General features: G+C 44.2%; 1 pseudogene; it reads right to left on the bottom strand.

Annotated features, from left to right (window-relative positions):
- Window positions 1-21,032, bottom strand: part of LOC123934551 — a 62,494-nt pseudogene extending 41,462 nt beyond the window's left edge.
- Window positions 21,033-22,592: the final 1,560 nt, after the last annotated feature.

Raw genomic sequence — 22,592 nt, 5'->3', positions numbered from 1 at the left:
TACATTCAGTGGGGCGCCTGGGTGGCTCAGTGGGTTAAAGCCTTTGCCTTCGGCTCACGTCATGATCCCAGGGTCCTGGGATCGAGCCCCGCATCGGGCTCTCTGCTCGACGGGGAGCCTGCTTCCCCCTCTCTCTCCGCCTGCCTCTCTGACTACTTGTGATCTCTGTCTGTCAAATAAATAAATAAAATCTTTAAAAAAAAACCTTCAGAGACAATAGGAGACACTTTATTCTGAAGTTCAGCAACATTCTTGTGCCTATTAATTGTGGCACCATTTTCCCCTACAACTATTGAAACATAATGGATTTTTAAAATAATATAAATATTTTATATATAGGCAAAAAGTCCTATTAAATCTTTAGACAGATCAGCTGGAAAATCACTGCTTTATCAATTAGCTGATAAGGCACTGTGAAAATCCTGATGATGTGAACACGTGATCGGGACGCTTTGATGAACAGGGAAGGAGTAGCAGAGGGTCAGAGAATCCTTGCTTCTGGAAAGTTTCAGTTGTCTTGGGAGGAAAGGAAGATGTTGGAACATGGATCCTGTCAGATCAAGAAGACCCGTTTAACAGGCTAATTCATATTTTCTTCCCAGAAAGTACAGAACTACGGCAGTCATCACAGGAATATGTTAACTAGCAGTTATTCTTGGATCAACTTTCCTTTTATACATGTTGCCTTGGCTCTGGGTGATGCAGGAATGTACCCAGATTCCTCAAGGCTCTGTCTCAGAGTCTGGTACTAGGAGAAGATGGAAGGGGGAACAGCAGGTAGAAGATTACGGGGAGCTGAAAGGAAGCGGCGTGGCAGAGACTTGCGCCCAGACATCGACACAGGGCCTCACTCCCAGAGTCACCATCAGTGTGGTCAAGGAAGGCCCAAGCTGTAACCATGAACTTTTGTATCTCTGGGCCATAACTACTTTCTGGAGAGAAGCTGGATTACAGAGTATAGTTTCAAAGGCCAAAAAGCTGAAAGCCAGAGGTCATCCCAAAAGGACAAGCTTCTTTACCTAAAGGGGAGAAAGGAAGGAAATGAGTACCTACCTACCTGCTACGGTCTGAGTGTCTGGGTCTCCCCCAAATCCATATGTTGAAACCCGCCCCTCAAAGTGATGGTATTAGAAGGTAGGACATTTGGGAGGGACTTAAGTCATGAGAGGGGAGCCCTCGTGAATGGGCTTAGTGGCCTCACAGAGAGAGTTCCCTCACCTCTTCTGCCGTTTGAGGACACAGTGAGAAGATGGCCATGTATGAGCCGGGGAGTTGGTTCTCATCATACTCTGAAACTGCCGGCACCTTTATTTTGGACTTCTAGCCTCTAGAACTGTGAGAAATAAACTTCTGTTGTTTATAAGCTACCCAGTCTATGGTGTCTCGTTAGAGCAGCTCAAATGAACTAAGACATCATTCTAGAGGAAAGAGGCTAGCTCATCATCTCCTGTCCCATTTCTCCGTCTGGTGCTAGAGGAAATGAGGGTGTGGTGTGACATCAGGACACTGGGACATGGCCTTCCGCTGACAGAAGTGGTACTGGATTTCCAGTCTCAAAGTTCTGCTGGGTAGTTTCCTAGAGCCCCTTTTCTGAGGCTCACATCCTTTGACACTTAGCATCACTGAGGCCACATAGCGTCAACTCACTGACACAACCCAAGGATGCACATAGCCCTCAGGAGCTGAGAAAGTTCCACCAACCAGCTATCTTAGGTAGCTTTTGCTCTCTGCAACCTGCCCCACATCTGCATAGAGTATAGTTCGTTAGGCTTATAGCCGTTCTCAGCCTCAGGGCCTCCAACCCGGGTTTCCCTCTGCAGAAGGGGGCCCCGCAGTGAAGAATTTGGCAAATGCAGGTAGACTGTCTGGGACAGATGGACCAAGAAAAAGGGGGCGTGTGTGCATGTGTCTGACTGAGCGAGAGAGATGAGGGAGAGGATAGGGCATTAAAGGTGGAGAAAAGCTGGAGTGATAGAGTTAGACCAAGCAAGAGTGCCCTCCTCAGCTTGGGTTTTGAGGTCCACTCAGCGGGGGCAGCCAGAGATGGTCGAGAGGTAGGAGAAATGGCAGTGCACCGATATGTGCTGCTAGAAGGCGGGTGCAGGGTCGCCAGGACCTGGGGCAGGGGTGGAGGATAGTCTAAGGGGAGGAGTGAGAGGTTAGAAAGATCTGCAGGGAATCCCTCACAATGTAATTTGCCCCACCGTGGAGAGCTGCTGCTGGGGCACAATGGTGTGGAGGTGGCTGAGGGCTGCTGGACTGTGAAAAGGCGTCTTTCTTTCATGTTCTGTTCCCTAGTCTCATCTACTTACTCTTCAATGGAAATGCTAGAATCCATGTCTCAAGTTAAAAAAAAAAGCTCTAATGGGATTTCGACTATAATTGTGTCAAACCAGTATATTACTGCTTTTAATTAAAACCAAATTTGACACTAAAGAATGGGTCAGAAAGGACTTTTTTCTTTGTTTGCTCATTCATTTATTTGTTTCCTCAGCAATATAAACTGAGCACTTAGGAAAGCAATAGGAAATTGGCCCCATTGTCTAAGGGTGCTGGGAGACGCGTGGGGCAAAGAGAAGAGGCCGTATCATCCTCGTATTTGTATGACCCTCCTCCCTTACCTTGCCCTAATCCCAGCCTTGGTGGATCCTGTTATCATTTAAACACTTGATATTATCTTCATCATGAATTTTTGCATTAATTTTTAAAAAGTACTTTTTAAATTTTATTTTTTAAAATTGAAGTATTGTTAACATATCCGTTTTAGATAGCCAACATAGTGATTTGACAATTGTGGTAAGCATTTCGTAGTAAGCGTGGTTATAGTGTGCCATCATATAAAATTATTACAATATTACTGACCATATTCCCTATGCCATACTTTTCATCCTCATGACTTATTTTATAACTGGAAGTTTGTACCTCTTAATCTCCTTCATCTATTTTGTCTGTCTCTCCATCCATCTCCCCACATGTAAGTGGAGTCATAGCGTATTTGTCTTTCTCTGTCTGATTTATTTTTATTTTCATTTATTTTTGTTAGAGAGTGTGTGCAAGTTGGGGGCAGAGTAGCAGAGGGAGAGGGATAGAGAGAATCTTAAGCAGACTCCTCACTCAGTGCAGAGTCTGATGTGGGGCTCAATTTCATGACCCTGACATCGTGACCTGAGCCGAAATCAAGAGTCCAGGTGCTTACATGACTGAGCCACCCAGGTGACCCTGTATGATTTATTTCACTTAGCTTAAAACCCTCTGGGTCCATCCATGTTGTCACAAATGGCAAGATCTCATTCTTTTTTATGGCTGAGTACTATTCCATTGTACGTATATGTGTGTGTGCGCATGTGTGTGTGTGTGTGTATACATCTTCTTTTTCCATTCATCTATCAGTAGACGCTTAGTTTGCTTCCATATCTTGGCAATTGTAAATAATGCTGTGATTAATGTAGGAGTGTATATGTCTTTCCAATTAGTGTTTTCATTTTTGGGGATAAATACCCAGAAGTAGAATTACTGGATTATATGGTACTTCTCTTTTTAGTTTTTTTGAGGCACCTCCATAATGTTTTCCATAGTGGTTGCACCAATTTACATTCTCACTAACAGTGCAGAAGGGTTCCTTTCTTCCACATCCTCACCAACACTTGTTATTGCTTTTTTTATACTAGCCATTCCGACTGTTCTGTGGTTCAGTTTCAATTTGCATTTCTATGATGATTAGTGATGTTGAGCATCTATTCATGTGTGAATTGGCTATTTGCAGATGACATGATACTATACATAGAAAATCTTAAAGACTGAAAAAACTATTAGAACTAATAAGTGAATTCTGTGAAGTGGCAGGATACAAAATCAGTACACAGAAATTTGTTGCATTTCTATATATCACCAAGGAAGTAGCAGAAAGGAAAATTAAGAAAATAGCCCCATTTACAGTAGTATCAAAAAGAATCAAATACATAGGAATAAATTTAAGCAAAGAGGTAAAAGACTCACACTCTGAAAATGATAAGACATTGATGAAAGAAATAGAAGATGACACAAACAAATGGAAAGATATACTATGCTCATGGAAGAATTACTATTGTTAAAATGTCTTTACTACCTAGAGCAATCTACAGATTCAGTGCAATCCCTATCAAAATATCAATAGTATTTTTAACAGAGCTAGAACAAAAAAATCCTAAAATTTGCACAGCACCACCAAAGACCCCAAATAGCCAAAGCAATCTTGGGAAAGAACAGATCTGGATATATCACAATCCCAGATGTCAAGATAATACTACAAAGCTATAGTAATCAAGGGGTAGGTGGCTCATTCGATTTAGTGGCTGTCTTCAGCTCTGGTCATGATCTCAGTGTTGTGAGATCCAGCTCTGCATTGGACTCTCTACTCAGCAGAGAGTCTTTGCCTCCCTTTTCCTCTGCCCCTCCCCATCACTCATGCTCACTCACTATCTTAAATAAATAAAAATCTTAGGACCTAAATTTAAGATCTGAAACCATAAAACTCCTAAAAATGTAGATAATAATCTCTTGGACATCAACCCTAGCAATACTTTTCTGCATCTGTCTCCTCAGGCTAGGAAAACAGAAACAATAATTAATAATTGGTACTACATCAAGCCAAAGAGTTTTTACAGTGAAGGAAACCATCAACAAACAAAATGACAACCTACTGAATGGGGAAAATATTTGCAAGTGATATATCTTGATAATGATTTTAAAAAATTTTTTAAATTTAAATTTAGTTTTGTTAACACTTAGTGTATTATTAGTTTCAGGGGTAGAATTTAGTGATTCATCAGTTGCATATCACACCTGCTGCTCATCACATCAAGGGCCCTCCTTAAAGCCCATCACCCAGTTACCCCTTCCCCTCAACCCTCTCCCCTCCAGCAACCCTCAGTTTGTTTCCTAAAGTAAAGAGTCTCTTACGGTTTGCCTCCCTCTGTTTTTATCTTATCTTATTTTTCCTTCCCTTCCCCTTTCTTCATCTGTTTTTTTTAAATTCTACATATGAGTGAAATCATATGATATTTGTCTGACTTCACTTAGCATGAATACCCTCTAGTTCCATCACATTGTTGCAAATGGCAAGATTTCCTTTTTTTTAATGGCTGAGTAATATCCCGTGTGTGTGTGTGTGTGTGTGTGTACACACATCACACACATATGTATATATGTATATGCTACTTCATCTTTATCCATTCATCTGTCAATAGACATCTGGGCTCCTTCCATAGTTTGATTATTGTGGACCTTGCTGCTGTACATTGGAGGGCAGGTGTCCCTTCGAATCACTGTTTTTGTATTCTTTGGGTAAATACCTAGTAGTGCAGTTTCTGGCTCATAAGGTAATTCTCTTTTACACTTTGAGGACCCTCCCTACTGTTCTCCAGAGTGGCCACACCAGCTTGCATTCCCACCAGCTGTGCAGCAGGCTTCCCTTTTCTCCACATCCTCACCAGCATCTGTTGTTTCCTGAGTTGTTCATTGTAGCCATTCTGACCCGTGTAAGGTAGTATCTCATTGTGGTTTTGATTTGTATTTCCCTGGTGCTGAGGTTTGTTCAAGCTCTGTGAAAAATGCTGGTGTTATTTGGATAGGGATTGCTTTGAATGTGTAGATAGGTTTGGCTGGTATAGACATTTTAACAATATTTGTTCTTCCAGTCCGTGAACATGGAATAATGGGTTGATATCTAAAATACGTTAAGAACTCAGACAACTCAACACCAAAATAAAATAATCCAATGAAAAATGGGCAGAAGACCTGAAAAGACATTTTTGTATTAATTTTAATTTGAAAAATATTGCATTAAAATATTTATTTTCATTACTGAGTTTCTTTTTAAAGATTTTATTTATTAGAGACAGACACACACATATAATGAGATAGAGCATGAGTGGGGAGGAAAGGGAGACGCAGGCTTCCCACTGACCTGGGAGCCCAACGTGGGACTTGGTCCCAGGACCCTGGGATCGTGACATGAGCTGAAAGCAGACACTTAATCGACTGAACCAACCAGGCGCCCTGATTACTGAGTTTTTTGACATATTTTACATTTTACACCTGAAGTGAGTACCTCACTTGTCTCCCCGTTGTCCCTAGCCCATGCGCAGCAGGCAAGAATAGGGAAGAGGATCATAGACTGCTCAGGGAGCCAGGATGACTGAGAACCATGAGTGAGAAACTTTACAACTCCACTCAACTCCTAAACAAAACTGCACAATGCTTCTTAATTACAGTGCAGTATAGAGACGCGCGTTCTCTGAAGGGTTGCTGCAAACGCATGTGTGGCAGGTGACTTGCAGCCAAAGAGGAGAACCCAGCATGAGCATTACCATTCCAAATGAAGTGTCTGCACTGTCCCGCATGGGGCCCACCAGCCACATGTGGCTCTCGAGCACTTAAGATGTGGTCAGTCCAAACTGTGATGCACTGAGTGTCAAGCTCATAATGGATTTTGAAAAGACAGTAGGAAATAAAAGAAGGTCATATCTTTTATTCAAAACTTGTTTCTGTTGATTTCTGTTGAAATGATGTTTTAGATACATTAGGTTGAATAAAATATTAAAATGAATTGTACTGGTTTCTTTTGTCCTTTTTAAAAATGTAGTGACAAGGGGGGGCGCCTGGGTGGCCCAGTGGGTTAAAGCCTCTGCCTTCAGCTCGGGTCATGATCCCAGCATCCTGAGATGGAGTCCCGCATCAGGCTCTCTGCTCAGCCGTGAGCCTGCTTCCCTTCCTCTCTCTCTGCCTGCCTCTCTGCCTACTTGTGATCTCTCTCTGTCAAATAAATAAATAAAATCTTTAAAAAAAAATAATAAAATGTAGTGACAAGGAAGAATGAAGGGGGGGAATCAGAGGAGGAGATAAACCATGAGAGTCTATGGACGCCAGGAAACAAACTGAGGGTTTTAGAGGGGAGGGGGGATGGGGGATTAGGTGAGCCTGGTGGTGGGTATTAAGGAGGGCACGGATTGCACGGAGCACTGGGTGTTATACATAAACAATGAATCTTGGAACACTGCATCAAAAACTAATGATGTACTGTATGGTGACTAACATAAGATAATAAAAAAAAACTTTAAAAAATGTAGTGACAAGGAAATTTTAAGTTAAATGTGTCTTGTGTTTGTGGTTCAAACTATGTATTTTTTATTGTGTTCACTTAGCCACTGTATAGCACATCTTTAGTTTTTGATGTGATGTTCAGTGATTTATTAGTGGCATGTAACACCCAGTGCTCGTTGTAACACATGCCCTCCTTAATACCCATCACCTGGCCATCCCATCCCCCTATTCCCCTCCCCTCTGAAACCCTCCATTTGTTTCCAGGGGTCCATAGTCTCTCATGGTTCCTCTCCATCTCTGATTTCTCCTCCTTCAATTTCCTCTCCTTTCCCTTATGGTCCTCCATGCTATTCTTTATGTTCCAAATATGAATGAAACCAGCAATCCTAGAATTTGCATGGAACCAGGAAAGACCCTGAATTGCTAAGGAAATGTTGAAAAAAAAAAAAAAACCAAAGCCGGGAGCATCACATTGCCTGATTTCAAGCTCTATTACAAAGCTGTGATCACCAAGACAGCATGGTACTGGCACAAAAACAGACAGAGATCAATGGAACAGAATGCAGCCTACGGAAATGAACCTTCAACTCTATGGCCAACTAATCTTCGACAAAGCAGGAACAAATATCCAATGGAAAAAAGAGGGAGTCTCTTTAATCAATAGTGCTGGGAAAATTGGACAGCTATATACAGAAGAATGAAACTGGACCATTCTCCTATACACCATACACAGAGATAAACTCAAAATGGATGGAAGACCTCAATGTGATACATCAAAATCTTAGAGGAAACTGGATTTTTATTGGACAGCACTGGTTATATGGTAGCAAGGTTGTGTACTTGAACTCATGCCAGGGCCCTGGTCATGGAGCAACCTCCCCCCATCCCTGGGGAATTTCATTCTCATTGAGGCTCTTCCTCTAACCCCTGCTGTCTGACTAGGTAACCTGTGTCAGGAGGTTCCAACTAGGCCGATGTATGCTGGAACTCACAGAGAGGCAGGGAGAGGACCAGGCATTATGGCAGCGGGGGAGGGTGTTGGAGAATGACAGATGAAATGCACTGGAGATCCTTTTTGACCTAGCATCTCTGGACACCTTTCTTATATTTGGAGAATGCACCATGAGAAGATTCCCATCTTCCCGATGTCCTTTGCAGGTAGAGATCAGAGCTCACCCATCAAACACACAGAAGTCAGCATTTAACATGGAAGCAGCCACTGATAACGTGTGGACTCCATGAGGACGCGTGCGGCAGCACCAGCTTCCAGCAGCCCCGCGAAGGGGTGCCCCAGCGTGGATGCGTGGGTGATGGCAGGTATTGTGATGATGCCCAGGAGGTGTCCCAGGAGGAGGGGTACAGCTATGTCCGTACCAGACCCGTTCTTGGTGAAATTTGTGGCATTTTTCTTCGCTGAAGCCAGATACTTAACTGACTGAGCCATCCAGGCCCCCCCCCCCCGCCTTTTTTTTTTTTTAAAGGATAGAATTTTCTGAACTTGCTGTATAGTAGTCCCCCAATACCCAGTATTTCAAGCAGCCATTGACCCACTTTTTGTTCAGCACTGTGATAGCAGCTAGGGGGACTCAGGAAAATAGGAGCCTTGGTTGCCTTGTTGCAAAATCTCACAGAGATAATGCGTGGTATTTAGCATCCCGGTGCCACAGTGTTCCCCAGGGCAGAGGGGAATAGGTTCTGATTCCTCTTCTACTTAGAGCTACATTTAACTCTTTAATTCTCCAACATAATTAGCTGCCTTCTCTCTTTCCTGGCATCTGATCTCAGATCAGCCTTGAGGTCAAGGCTGTTCGGGGGACATACACACTCACAAAATCCCACTTACATCATTGCCTCTAACTGAATTTGCCAGTCCACTTCCTGCCTTTAGGAATTAAAATCGAGAGTATATTCCTTGTAAAAAGGAGGTTCTGTTTTCAAATTTTACACCTGTAATTTTGCAAACATCAACTCTGGCATTGGGGTTCCCCTAAAAGTAGACCGAGATGAGGATTTAGGTGCATGTGGTTGATTGGGGAGGTGATCCCAGGAAGCTGAAGGGAGGGAGCAAAGGAAAGAGGGTGTGTTGGTGAACAGGTTACTGCTGTGGGCAACTAGGCTCAGTCCTACTGAGGATACTCTGAAAGATTATAGAGAACGGAACTCAGTGGGGGTGAAGAAGCTAGGGTATTTATCTACCAATTCCCAGCCCTCATTGTTTGAGAGTTACTCCTGGGGCTGTTAGCTCCCTAGCACTTCTGGTTTGCCCCGTATGGACAGAGAATGCCCCTGTGGCCAGATAGAGTTCTCAGGCAGAGAGACCCAGATACCTGAGGCTAGACTCTGCCAGTGTGCGCAGGAACTGTCCACCTCAGCTGTGGATGACTTTAAGGTCGGCCAAAGGGCTATTGGCAGGGCGCCAACAGCTACACTGGTTGGCTACACTAAGTTCCTGAAATGCCCCCCGCCAGGAATTATTTCTCGCATTCAGCATATATTTATAAAGCTCCCAGTATGTTCCCAGCATGCACTTCGGCATGGCGACGTAACAGTGACTAAAACAGTTGCCAAGTCCTCCCTTAATAGCTTATTCTCCTGACTATTTTCAGGAGTGTTAAATTCTACCAATCTCAAATGCGTATTAGATTTTCAATAATATATGCATTCATTGAATAATCTTTGGTATTGTGGTAATTGGATAAACATGGCACTCTGTTATCTTTCTTAGTTTAGAAAACAGTTTCAAAGAATGTTCCAGCTTGAAGTGTTCCTAAAGACAACTAAGGCATGCAGAGGTGAACCAACTTTCCTAAAGAAAGCAGGAATAAGACCTCAGGCTTCTTCCTGTATTTCTATAATAGCATCACCTTGACTGAGACTGGCTGTGTTTTGTTCGTTTATTGTTGTTGTTGTTTAAGATTTTATTTTATTTATTTGACAGACAGAGATCACAAGTAGGCAGAGAGGCAGGCAGAGAGAGAGGAGGAAGCAGGCTCCCCGCGGAGCAGAGAGCCCGATGCGGGGCTCGATCCCAGAACCCTGGGATCATGATCTGAGCTGAAGGCAGAGGCTTTAACCCACTGAGCCACCCAGGTGCCCCCCGTTTTGTTTTAAAGCAAAAGCCAAAAAGTGTTTTTTGAGTGCACCCCTATACAAAGTAGCAAGAATGTAAATTGGTGCAAAGGTTTTGTAAAACAACTGGCAGCAAACATTAAGAGCTTCAGAAGGAAACATTCACGTTGGCGGAGTAATTCAGCTTTTAGGGGTTTATTCTAAGAAAATGTTTGGAAAATTGCAGAAGATGTGTATGCGAGGAATACTCATTTAGTCAGTCAAAGACATGTTTTATTTATTTATTTTTAAAGATTTTATTTATTTATTTGACAGAGAGAGATCACAAGTAGGCAGAGAGGCAGGCAGAAGAGAGACGGAGGAAGCAGGCTCCCCGCTGAGCAGAGAGCCCGATGTGGGGCTCGATCCCAGGACCCTGAGATCATGACCTGAGCCGAAGTCAGAGGCTTTAACCCACTGAGCCACCCTGGCGCCCCCAAAGACATGTTTTCAAAGACTATGTGGGGAAGATACAATATTTAGGGACAAGATGTGGGTATAGAAGTTTATATACCAGAAGGTCTCATTTTCCTGAAAGATGCTCCCGTAAAATACAGCAAAGCAGCCCTTATGTGTGGGTGGTGGGACTTCATGAAATATTTGTTCCTTCTTCCTTGTACTTTTATAATCAGACAAAAAGCCTAACAATTCTTTTGTCGGATCTTTCCTTTTTTACCTCTCGGCATTTTGATAAGTGCTGGGGAGTATTCAGCAAATATTTATACGTGCTTTAGTCTTGGAAAAAAGAAATCACACTGTTTCAAACAAGACTCCAAATGTTCAGGAGCCTTGCAGCCATAGTGACCGTGGAGAGGGTCCATTCTGACATGCCTTCCCCGGAGGGCCTGCTGCCCTCCCTGCATCTTTATCTCCCTCCAGGAGAGCACTTCCCTTCTCCCCACGGGCATCCCATGGACAGGGGTCCCTCGTCTGTGTCCTGCTCATAGATTCCTGCTTCGTGGCTTCTGTTCCTTTGTTCCCTTCCTCTCCATCTGCTGCTCCTTCGTTGTGTTCCTTTCAGTTCTTCTTATAGAAGCAGAAGCCCATGCTGCTGGTTTCCAGCCTTTCTCCCCACTCAGTTTCAGCAGCAGAGTCAGCCGGGGTGGGGGGGGGGGCTTCGTCTCTTACCTGCTGTGTCTTCCTTTAAGAAATGCCTTTGGGATTAGACATTTACCATGAAGATGAAAGAAAATAAGCCGCCTTTTAAATATATCACCTTTGGACTTTCCAGAGATCTCTACTTTGCCAGACACCACGGGAGCCCATCCCCCCCGACTTGGCAACACTTCCTGAAATGCGTGCTGTCTTCCAAAGCTACTGAAGGACACAAGCCCCCCGCCTTCCCCCAAGCAAGGCTGTGGTTTTTATGTCCCGGGTTGCTACCGCGGGAGAATGTTGTGGTGTGAGAAAATAGCAGCACCGAAAAATGCACGTCGCACTTGCTTTCCGTCCACTCTGAAGGGGCCATTAATCATTCTCCGTCCTCCCATCTTCCCCCTGTCTTTATCACAGAGAAGCTGTTCTTGTCGTCTCTGAGGAGTATCCGTGGGTGGTGGCTAACCTTTGGCCTTGTCCATGTGGGCTGACAGAAATGCTCTAGAGTCTCCTAGCATCAGCCTGGAGAGTTCAAGGGCATCAGAGGAGGCCCCATGGCAAGGTGCCGCCGAGCAGAAGGAAGCAGAGATGTCGGGGTCTGGCGGTGATACCATTCTTCCTTCTAACACGATTGGCTTGTTTTGTCCCTGGCTCAGCTGAATAGAGAATACAGTCTAGGCACCGTGCGTCAGAAAATCTCTGCTCACACGGGTACATCAAGCAGCATTCTTTTCCAGGAATGTGTACTACTTATCTCGGTGCTACTGTAGTTCAAGGCCAGGAGGGATACCATGTTGTATCCATCAGAGTGCAGTGCTGGAGACAGAAACCCTTTTAGGTATTAAATGCAAAGGTCTTGAATTCAGAGAATCGGGTGCTTACCATATTGTTGGAAGGACTGGACAAACGGGAATGATGGCCAGAACATCCCAGAACTGACTAAGCCAGAGAAACCCTACCTCCGTCACGATCGGGAAAGCGGGTGATCAAAGGCTGCCAGTGGAGCGCACCGTCTGCGCCCCGGGGAGTCAGCACGGTGCATCTTTTAACACCCGCGGGGGCAAACTAAGCCTTGGAAATAAACTTCACAAATACTGCATGTCTCGGCTCAAGGCAGAAAAGCAGCAAGAGGATGGTCTTTGCCTTCTGTGTGCCTCCACGCTGGTGAACGCTGTTCATGTACAGAAGCCTCGCCGCAAGGCGGTCCATGAAATACAGTAAGGAGTTTTCTGCATTGAGTCGTACAGTGAGGCACCATGGAAGGAAGTGGGACCGGGTGCTGAATACCGACGGACTGTATACAACACACACCTTATAAATGGCAGTGGCGTTAGAGTGTGCACAGGGCCCACTTAGGGTTGGCTGAGTTTCATCAGGGTCTGAGATAAAAAAACAAAACAGGTAAAACACAAAATATGGTAGAGTGCCTTCAGGGAAGAGAGAGTTCATCAGAGTTATCCCCGCTCTAGGGCGCCCGTGTGGCTTAGTCGGTCGGCTTTTACCTTTGGCTCAGGTCATGATGTTGGGGTCGTGGGATGGAGCCCCGTGTCAGGCTCCCTGTTCGATGGGGAGCCTGCTTCTCCCTCCCTCTCTGTCCCTGCCCCTGCTTGTACTCTCTCTTTCTCTCCCTCTCTCTGAAATAAATAAAATCTTAAAAAAAAAAAAAAAAGATCCCTGCTCTGATTTTTAGGAGTAGGCAGGCGATCAGGAGACTGTCCCCCGGCTGGGGAAGTAGCTTGGCCTTCGGCACATGGGGATGGCTGACATTCATTCTTAAGTTCACACCACATGATTATCATCTAGGGTTTCAATTAGGTGAGAGGTGGAGTGAATCAGAGGCAAAGGTACAGTCCTTGGAAAGAGCTGGCAAGGAGGTCAGGCAGATTTCTGGCAGCAAACTTCCCTGGCACAAAAAGAACTGTAGAAAGGAGTTTAGGCAAAGTCATAGCAGGAACCGCCAAGCCCTGACAAGACGCAAGCAGAATGAGGCCAGACTGGATGGACTTTTGGGGCCCAAGGAAGCAGATGCGGGACTGTGGGAGATTAGCTTATTAGCCCCAATTGTGTATGCTATCTTCTATCCATGGCCTTTGCTTGTTAACTTTGCATCTTCTCTTATAAAAGGCAAAATGGACTTCCCTAGCGGTTGATTTTGGGTTTGGTCTTGAGACTTAGTTGGAACAGTGAGTGGGGAAAGAGATATCACAAGTCCAGTTTTGAAGCAAGCCCTAAAAGGCCTCACCTGTTTCTCTCTTTCCTCTCGTGTTTTGCCTTCTTTATGGGGAGAGCTGCTTATTCAGCCTAGGTCCAAGAATGAGCCCACGTGAAAGGGACTCGGGCCCGGCCTATTGCAAGGAACCACTCCCATCTGGGTCCTATACAGCTTGAAAGAGGGCCTCCTAGCTGACCTCAAGCTAATTTTTAAAAAAGATTTTATTTATTCCTTTGTCAGAGAGAGAGAGCACAAGCAGGGGGAGTGGCAGGCAGAGCAGGCAGAGGGAGAATCAGGCTCCCCACTGAGCAAGGGGCCCAGTGTGGGACTCGATCCCAGGACCCTGGGATCACGACCTGAGCTGAAGGCTGGCGCTTAATGGGCTGAGCAACCCAGGCATCCCTCAACGTAATTTATATGAGCTCCAGGCAATGTAAAGGTGTGTGAGAAATAAATGTTTATTGTGAACCCTGAAATTTTTGTGATTGATACCTGACTGATATACAGGGACGGTCACTGAATAACAGAGGATTATTATTTCCAGGTGTTTCACTGAAGAGTATCAAGAGAACATCTGCAAATTCCAGACTGGTGTTGTCAAGTTCTGAGGATGGTGGAATGACCCACTGTGTCTTGGTGACCTTTGGAGATAGCTGGACCAGAGCCCTAACGGGGCAGTGACCGACACCAAGTCATAGCTCATCTTTTCCAGGTAGGCTCCCCTGAGTGGCCACACCCACAGAGATTTTCGTGTTCTCTACTCTCTGCACTTACTGCCTGTGTTTCTCCTTCTGCTCTCATTGTATACCATCACACTTAGAGCGGCTTAGTTCCAAATCTTTCCAGATAAGTGGATCTACATCACTGTATTTTTATCCATGTGGTCATATCTGCATTTTGCCCGTGTGGTTTTAATGAAGGATTTGGTCAAGCATCTTGCCGAGACCCACATGTATTATGTTTAAAGCAGTGGTTTTTGAGATTGTGTCACTTCTGGACCGTCTTCACGAGGTTCGTCCAATTCCATGTACGAAAAAAGAGGGTCGAGGGGTTTGAGAGACTGTAAGCAGGCTGATGCCCGCATGCGTGGCCGTGACTCGTAAAGGACTATAGAATGCTGAGAGAAGAGTCTTGGAGAAAGCTGTGTAGGGGAGAAGGGGAGGCTGGAGGAGGCGGAGGGCTAGGCTGGAAAGAAAGCACAGTCCTGGCAAAGAGGGTGTTGAGAAGGAAGCCATTGGAGGGCGTTGCTAAGGACCAGGAGTGGGCACTGGCATGGGATAGAGATGGGAGGCTTGGTGGGGGGGGAGCGGAGTGAATGCTGAGGTCAAGACAGGGTGATGGCCAGGTGGTGGTGTCGAGGCAGGCAGGGTAAACTTTGGGCAAGTAAAGCTGACGGACCGTAATCGTGTCGTGTAAACTTACCTTGTTTTCCCTGAGAAGGGATCTATGTACCACACTGCAGGAAATTTTGGTGTCAATCAGTGGTCTTCTAACCTTTTTTTTTGCTTATATATCTCCTGAAAGGATTTTGAGAAACTACATACTCCTTCACACTTTTGAAGTTGATACCTAAAATCTTTCGTAAGTTTTAAATATTGTCACCCCAAAGGATGTAATAGCCAGTGCACCATAAATACTGGTATTTAAAAATAAAACGCTTATATGGCACCGACTAGAATAGTGTTATTATGATAGGCTAGCCGTCATCATCCATTTTAGATACGCTAGACAAACTCTTTAACTGTCAGAAATTTTACATCATTTCTTTAGCCCTTTGCCCACTTCCCCCGCAGAATTTTATCCTGATATAATGTATTTTTATGCTTGATGGCCTTTTATTGAATACTCTCTCAGATATCTCAGCGACAAAATGTGTATACAAATTTAAAATTTATTTTCTATAACTGTAAATAATAGTAATTATTAAATATAAGAAGAAGCGTTTTATTAGAAAAGCATCTCTTAATGAGTTGGATATAGTAGGGAGGGTAGGTTATGGTATCTCCAATAAAGGAAACTTGGCCAACAGTGGTACCTTGAATTGTCCCTTCCCTTAGCATCTTGGGAGGTGTTTTTACACCCTAAGGCAATATGCCTTGATAAGGTTTGGAACCTTGGGTACCCAGACTTCTATGTACCACGTGTACTAAGATGACGATGATGTAGCTGATATTGTGGTAAATTGAAGATGTCCTTTGTCTATTTCCTGGGTCTCTAGAAGCCCCCAGATCTTTGTGTGACTCCGGGGCAGGGGAAGGAACTTGATAATGTCAAAGACTAGACTTCCTACAAACATGACAGAATGGGTACTTAGAGCCTGATTTACTTTGATTCAAAGAACACAAGGAAACGAAGCATTTCTGGTATAGCTGAATTCCTGACATTGAGATTCATGCCTGCTACGTGAGAAGAGAGGGGAGAGAGCATTGGATTGTGTGATCATCAAGGGCGAGGTCAGCTACCTGTTGTCACTATCACTTAGTAACTGGATGACCTAGGCAACTGGTCATGTGCATCTCATTGTCCATGTGTACAATGGGGTTGAAATCAGTCTTATGCATCCTCCTGTGGTCTTGTGAGGCTCTATGAGATCAAGTGATGCCTATGACATCATTTTGTAAACCATTAAGAACCCTTTCTTATCTTTATTTGTAAACTTTTTATTTGGAAATAATGATAGATTCACAGCTAGTTGCAAATACATGTACTGGAAAATTCCATGCAGCCTACACTCTCCCTCCATCATCCATGCTGAACTATAGCACAGCATCAAAACCTAGAGCTTATTCAGATATTGCAGGTTATATTCGTGTGTGTGTGTGTCTGTGTCTGTGTGTGTGTTTGTGTGTGCGTGTGTGGCTTTGTGTAATTACCATCATAATACATCTTCCATCATCACTAGGCTTTCTCCTGCTACCTCTTTATAGCCACAAACCCCTCCCCTACAATCCCTAACCCCTGGCAACCACTCTGTTCTTTATCTCTATTGTTCTGTTACTTGGAGAATGTTATAGATATCAAACTGTGGTACGTAGTCTCTTGAGATTGGCTTTTTCACTTCGCATAATTCCCTTGAGGTCCGTCTAAGTTGTTAAATGTATCAACAGTTGATTCCTTAGTACAATATGAAGATGAGCTGCTGTGAATATTTGTGTACAGATTTTTTAGAAGATTTTATTTATTTATTTGACAGAGACCACAAGTAGGCAGAGAGAGAGGAGGGGAAGCAGGCTCCCCGCTGAGCAGAGAGCCCGATGTGGGGCTCGATCCCAGGACCCTGGGATCATGACCTGAGCTGAAGGCAGAGGCCTTAACCCACTGAGCCACCCAGGCGCCTCTGTGTACAGATTTTTGAGTAAACATGACTTTGAGTTTCCATTTCTTCAGGATATGGACAATTCTGGGCTGTATGGTAAATGCCTATCTATATTTACAAGAAACTTCCAAGCTGTTTTCCATTTTCCATTTCTACCAATCATGTACAAATGCTCAGTTTTCTTTGTATCCTCACCAGAATTTAGTGTTTTCACCATTTTTTATTTTCAACATTCCGATAGATGTGCAATGATACCTCATTTGGTTTTAGTTTACTTTAGTTTACATTAGTTTACGTACAAAACTATACAATAGTTTACATTACATTATATTACATTAGTTTACATTTCTCTAGCAGCTAATGATGTTGAACATCCTTACATGTGCTTATATGTCACATGTAAATCCTCTTTGGTGAAACGTGTGGTTATGTCTCTTGCCCATTTTCTAATTGTGTTGTTTGTTTTTTTAATGTTGAACTGTGGAAGTTCTTTATGTATTTCAGATATAAATCTTTTGTTGGGTCTGTGGTTTGCAAACATTTCCTCCCAATATGCAGTTTGTCTTTTTACCCTTTTCAAAAAAAGATTTATTTATTTATTTGAGAGAGAGAGTGCACGTGCGTGTGTGTGTGGGGAGAGGGGCAGAGGGTGAGAATCTCCAAGCAGACTCCCTGGTGAGTGAGGAGCCAGATGTGGGGCTTGATCCCATGACCCATGACATCGTGACCTGAGCCAAAACCAAGAGCCGGATGCTCAACTGACCGAGCCAGCCAGGTGGCCCCTTTTCATCCTTTTAATAGTCTTTCACAGAGCAAAAATCTTTAATTTTATGAGGTCCAAGTTATATATTTTCTTTGTTTCTTTTTTTAATTTTAAGCAGGCCCCTTACTGAGCAGGGAGCCCGATGCGTGGCTCGATCCCAGGACCCTGGGATCATGACCTGAGCCGAAGGTAGATGCCCAACCCACTGAGCCACCCAGGCGCCCCAATATACATTTTTTGTTTCATGGATTGTGCTTTTGTTGCCAAGTGTGCAAACTCTTTGCCTAGGCCTGGATCCCAAAGATTTTCTAATTTTTTTCCTGAAAGTTTTATCGCTTTATTTTTTACATTTAAGTCCATGATCCCATTTTGAGTTAATTTTTGTCTATGGTGTGAAACTTAGGTTGAGTTTTATTTCTTTTCTGCCTGTGGTTGTCTAATTTCTCTAACATGATGTGTTGAAAAGTCTAGTTTATTGCTTTTGCACCTTTGTCAGAAATCAGTTGGCACATTTGTATGGCTCTGTTTCTGGGTTTTCTGTTTTGTTCTTCTGATCTATGTGTCTATCCCTCTGCCAGTGTCCTGCTGTCTTGATTACTGTAGTGATATAGGAAGTCTTGATATCAGATACAGTGATTCCTCCCATTTTATTCCTTTTGAAAATTGTTTTAGTTATTCAAGGTCCTTTGCCTTTTCATATAAGTTTTATAATAGTCTTATCTATGTCTATAAAAAAACCTTGCTGGGATTTTGATTGCAATTGCACTGAGACTATAAATTTCAGTTTGGGGGAAGTGTACATCTTTACTGTGTGTAGTATTCAAATCTATGAGCCTGATGTAGCTCCGTTTATTTAGGTCTTCTTTGATTTTTTTTCATCAGTGTTTTATAATTTTCAGGATGCAGGTCCTGAACATGTTTTTTGAAGATTATACTTAAGTATTTCATTTTTTTGGGTTGTTGTGAATGTAAATGGTATTGAGTTTTAAATTTTGGTTTCTGTATATTTATTGTTAGTTTATATAAGTGGTATGATTATTTTCGTGTGTTTATCCTGTGTGTGCAACCTTGTTGAATTCACTTATTAGTTCAGGGATTTTTTTTTTTTTGTAGTCTCCTTGGAATTTTCTGTTTACATAAACATGTCATTTGCAAACTGACATTGGTTTTTTCTCTTTCTTTCCAAACCGTATGCAACTTATTTCCTTTTCCTGACTTATTGTGCTTGCCAGGACTCCCAGTAATGAGAATGGTGAGAATGGACATCCTTTTCTTGTTCCTGATCTTCGAGGAAACATATTCAGTCTTTTCACCATTAAGTATGATGTTAGTTGCAGGATTTTTGTAGATGTGCTTTATCAAGTTGAGGACCTTTTCCTCTATTCCTAGTTGTTTGACCTGTTAAAAAAATCATGAATGGGAGTCTTCAAGAACTTTTAAAATGTTAGTTATTTTCTTTCAGAATTTTTAAAATAATACTTGTAGAGGCCACTTTTAGGCAAGCAGGGTTGAGCAATGCAAGGTAGAAAGACTCATAGTGACCCCCTGGCTGAATCCAGACAGACCCAATCTGGTGACCTTCCTCAAAATATCTGTAGGCCCTAACTAGTCAGTCGGCTACTTATAGCTAGGCACATTTACCAGAAAAGGGAGAATTCCATATGTCGCCATACTTCCGTGTCTTCCTTCTTTAAAAACAGCCTCGGGGCGCCTGGGTGGCTCAGTGGGTTGAGCCTCTGCCTTCGGCTCAGGTCATGATCCCAGGGTCCTGGGATCGAGCCCCGCATCGGGCTCTCTGCTCAGCGGGGAGCCTGCTTCCCTTCCTCTCTCTCTGCCTGCCTCTCTGCCTACTTGTGATCTCTGTCTGTCAAATCAATAGATAAAATATTAAAAAAAAAAACAGCCTCCACTCACTGCCTCACCGCAGACAGCCTCCCCTCTGCTGTCCAGCCTGCCGCTCCCTTGCAGTGTATTTAGTAAACTTCTATCTCCTTTGCTCTACCTCGGGTGAATCCTGTCGCCTCCTGTGCCACTGGCTTCTATCATTGTCGCCCCGCATTTGGGGCCCCCATCCAATTGGACAGATACCCCATTTAGATACCACAATACTTAATTGATATCTCAGCTCTGTGTGAAGTTCTAATATGAGGACACATCATTCTCTCTGTCAAGTCTGTCCCTCCTGGGTGGATAGGAGGACCCAGCTGAGGGTAGGACGTTTTGTTGGGTGGGACTGAGGAAAACGGAGGGAAGAGATCTTGGGGTCCTGCCAAGGGGTGCTGTTACCAAGTTCTCTGACCAAAAACCATGGTGCTGAGAAAGTTATTAGTTTCCTGTTGCTGCTATAACAAGTTACCACAAATTTAGTGGCTTAACAAAAACGTATTCTCTTGCAGCTCTGGACTGAAATCAAGGTGTTATCAGGGTTGTGTTCCTTCTGGAGGATTCAGGGGAGAATCCGTTTGCTTGCCTTTTCCAGGTTCTAGAAGCTGCCTACATTCCTTGGCTATGTTCCTCCATCTCTGAAGCACACCACTCCACCCTCTGGTTCCATGACTACATTTCCTTTTTTCCCTTTGACCTTAACTCTGCCACCTCCTTCTTATAAGGATCCTTGTGATTTCATTGGGCCCACCTGGATAATCTAGGATAATCTCCTTAAGATCCTTAATTTAGGGTGGCTCAGTCGGTTAAGTTGCTGAGTTCAGGTCAGGTCATGATTTCAAGGTTGGATTGAGCCCAGCCGTGGGCTCCCTGCTCAGTGGGGAGTCTGCAGGAGATTCTCTCTCCCTCTGCCCCCCCCCACCACACTTGTATGCTCGCTCAATAAATAAATAAATGAATCTTTTTTAAAAGATCCTTTTAAAAATTTAAATTCAATTACCCAGCACATCATTAGTTTCAGATGTAGTGTTCAATGATTCATCAGTTTTTTAAAAAAGATCTTTAATCACATCAGCAAAGTCCCTTCTGCCTTGTAAAGTAACGTGGTCACAGGTTCCAGGCATTAGGATGTGGACAGCTTTTGAGGGAGGAGGCCTTACTCAGCCTAACAGAGAGGGTGACTGTGGACGTGAGGAAGAGGTATTCTAGAGGGAGGGGTATGGAGTGAAACAGACTGTGGTTTGAATCCCCCATCCAGCTTTATAGGCAGGGTTACGTCTGCTGAATTTTTTAATCTGCATAAGCCTTTCTTCATCTGCAAAACTGTAACCTCTGCTGTGGTAGAGATGACAGGTGCCCATCGGAAATGTATACGACCCTCCCAGAGTATGTGGTTGTGAGTACGAAGCAACTTTGCAGTCAAGGACTACATTTCCCAGTACCATTTGCATCTAGGTGAGGCCCATGTGACTACCAGTGCAGTGTGATGGGAAGTGCTGTTTCACTTCCTGGTGAGCTACCGGTGAAGAGGGGATGTGTTGTCCATGTTCTCCTCTCTCACCTGCTGGCTTCATGTTGACGCCAGGTGACCATGGAAGCCTAGTGATGAAGATAGTAAAGCTTCCATTAGCCTGGGTCCCTCCATAACTTCATGGAGGAGAGTCTGTCCTTCTGTCACTGCCAAAATGGACGACTGTCTGGGACTCTAATGTGGGCCAGAAATAGATTGCATTAAGCCACTGAAATTTTAGGTTTATTCATTACAACAGCTAGGATTGTCTTCAGCAATACATCTACCTTGCAGGCTATTATTATCCCCTGGGACAGTAAAGTGAAACAGTGTGTGTAAAGCCCATATTACGGGATTCAGGGACTCAGGGATTGGAAGCCTAGAGCAGTGGCTCTCAGCCTGGAGCATGCATCAGAATCCTGAAGGGCTTGTTAAAATACAGATGCAAGGCCCTACTTCAAGAGGGTGTTGATTTTGGGGTGGGCCTCCTGGCACCCTGAACCTCTCCTGAGGTCTCTTTCTCTTGCCTGTCTTTTCTGCTCGGCTGTGACTTCCAGGAGGGCAGGCGCCGGGTCTAACTTGTCGGTGGCTCCATCCCAGAAGTAGCGTAGTATGTGACAAGGAATCGTCCCCCAACCAGGTTGGCAGTCTTCAACTACAAGGGCTGAGTTAGAATCCGTAGGCTGCAGTTAAAGGGTTTGATGATTTCCTTGTTCCTAAATAGCTTTGACTGGGGTTCTTTGTTCCTTCGCGATCCTGTTAAAGTGAGGAGACGGCACAGCAGTAAAAGCCTGAGCTGTTGTCTGCCAAGGAGATTTTCACTTTGCACTTTTGCTGGTATCTCTTTGGAAGAGCTCCTGGGGTTGACGAACTAGTTTGCATGCCAGAAAGTTTATCTTTTCCCTTACCGGGCAAAATATATTTTGCCTTTGCATTTTGGGGGTTTAATCTCTGAATGACCACATTCACTTGATCGTGCTGGAGGATTGCATTTCAGAGAGCTGCTGTCCGTTCGCAAAAGTGCACGGACTGTATTTGCGCTTGCAGGACTTTTCCTGCAGAACGAACGGCAGGCACAGGGTCCCCAGCAATTGGCAGTCACTTCTCTGGGGCTTGCCCCATGCCAAGGCAGAGGAGGTAGCGTTCTCTGGCCATGAGGGGACTTGTGGGTGGGGGTGGGGGTGGGTAAAGTTGAGGCTCTAGGAGCAGCTGTTAAAAAGCAAATGTTATTGGGGCACCTGGGTGGCTCAGTGGGTTAAAGCCTCTGCCTTCAGCTCAGGTCATGATCCCAGGGTCCTGGGATGGAGTCCCGCATCGGGCTCTCTGCTCAGCAGGGAGGCTGCTCCCTCCTGTCTTTCTGCCTGCCTCTCTGCCTACTTGTGATCTCTGTCTGTCAAATAAATAAATAAAATCTTCAAAAAAAAAAAAAAAAAAGCAAATGTTATCTAGGAAAGGGGAGTGGGGTTGAAAGTGACCATTCTGTATACTTGGTAGTTCTGCCTGTGGCGGCCTCTGAACTCTCTCTCTCTCTTTGAAGGAAGAAATTTGGCATTAGCAGTTCTGGAGAATCTTTCTGATTTTAGCAGCTGAGAGCTGCCTGGAGGGCCCGGAGGGTGGCAGCCGC

This window comes from Meles meles, chromosome X (genome assembly GCF_922984935.1).
Source record: "Meles meles chromosome X, mMelMel3.1 paternal haplotype, whole genome shotgun sequence".
Taxonomy (NCBI): domain Eukaryota; kingdom Metazoa; phylum Chordata; class Mammalia; order Carnivora; family Mustelidae; genus Meles; species Meles meles.
This window is presented reverse-complemented; position numbering and strand designations above follow the sequence as displayed.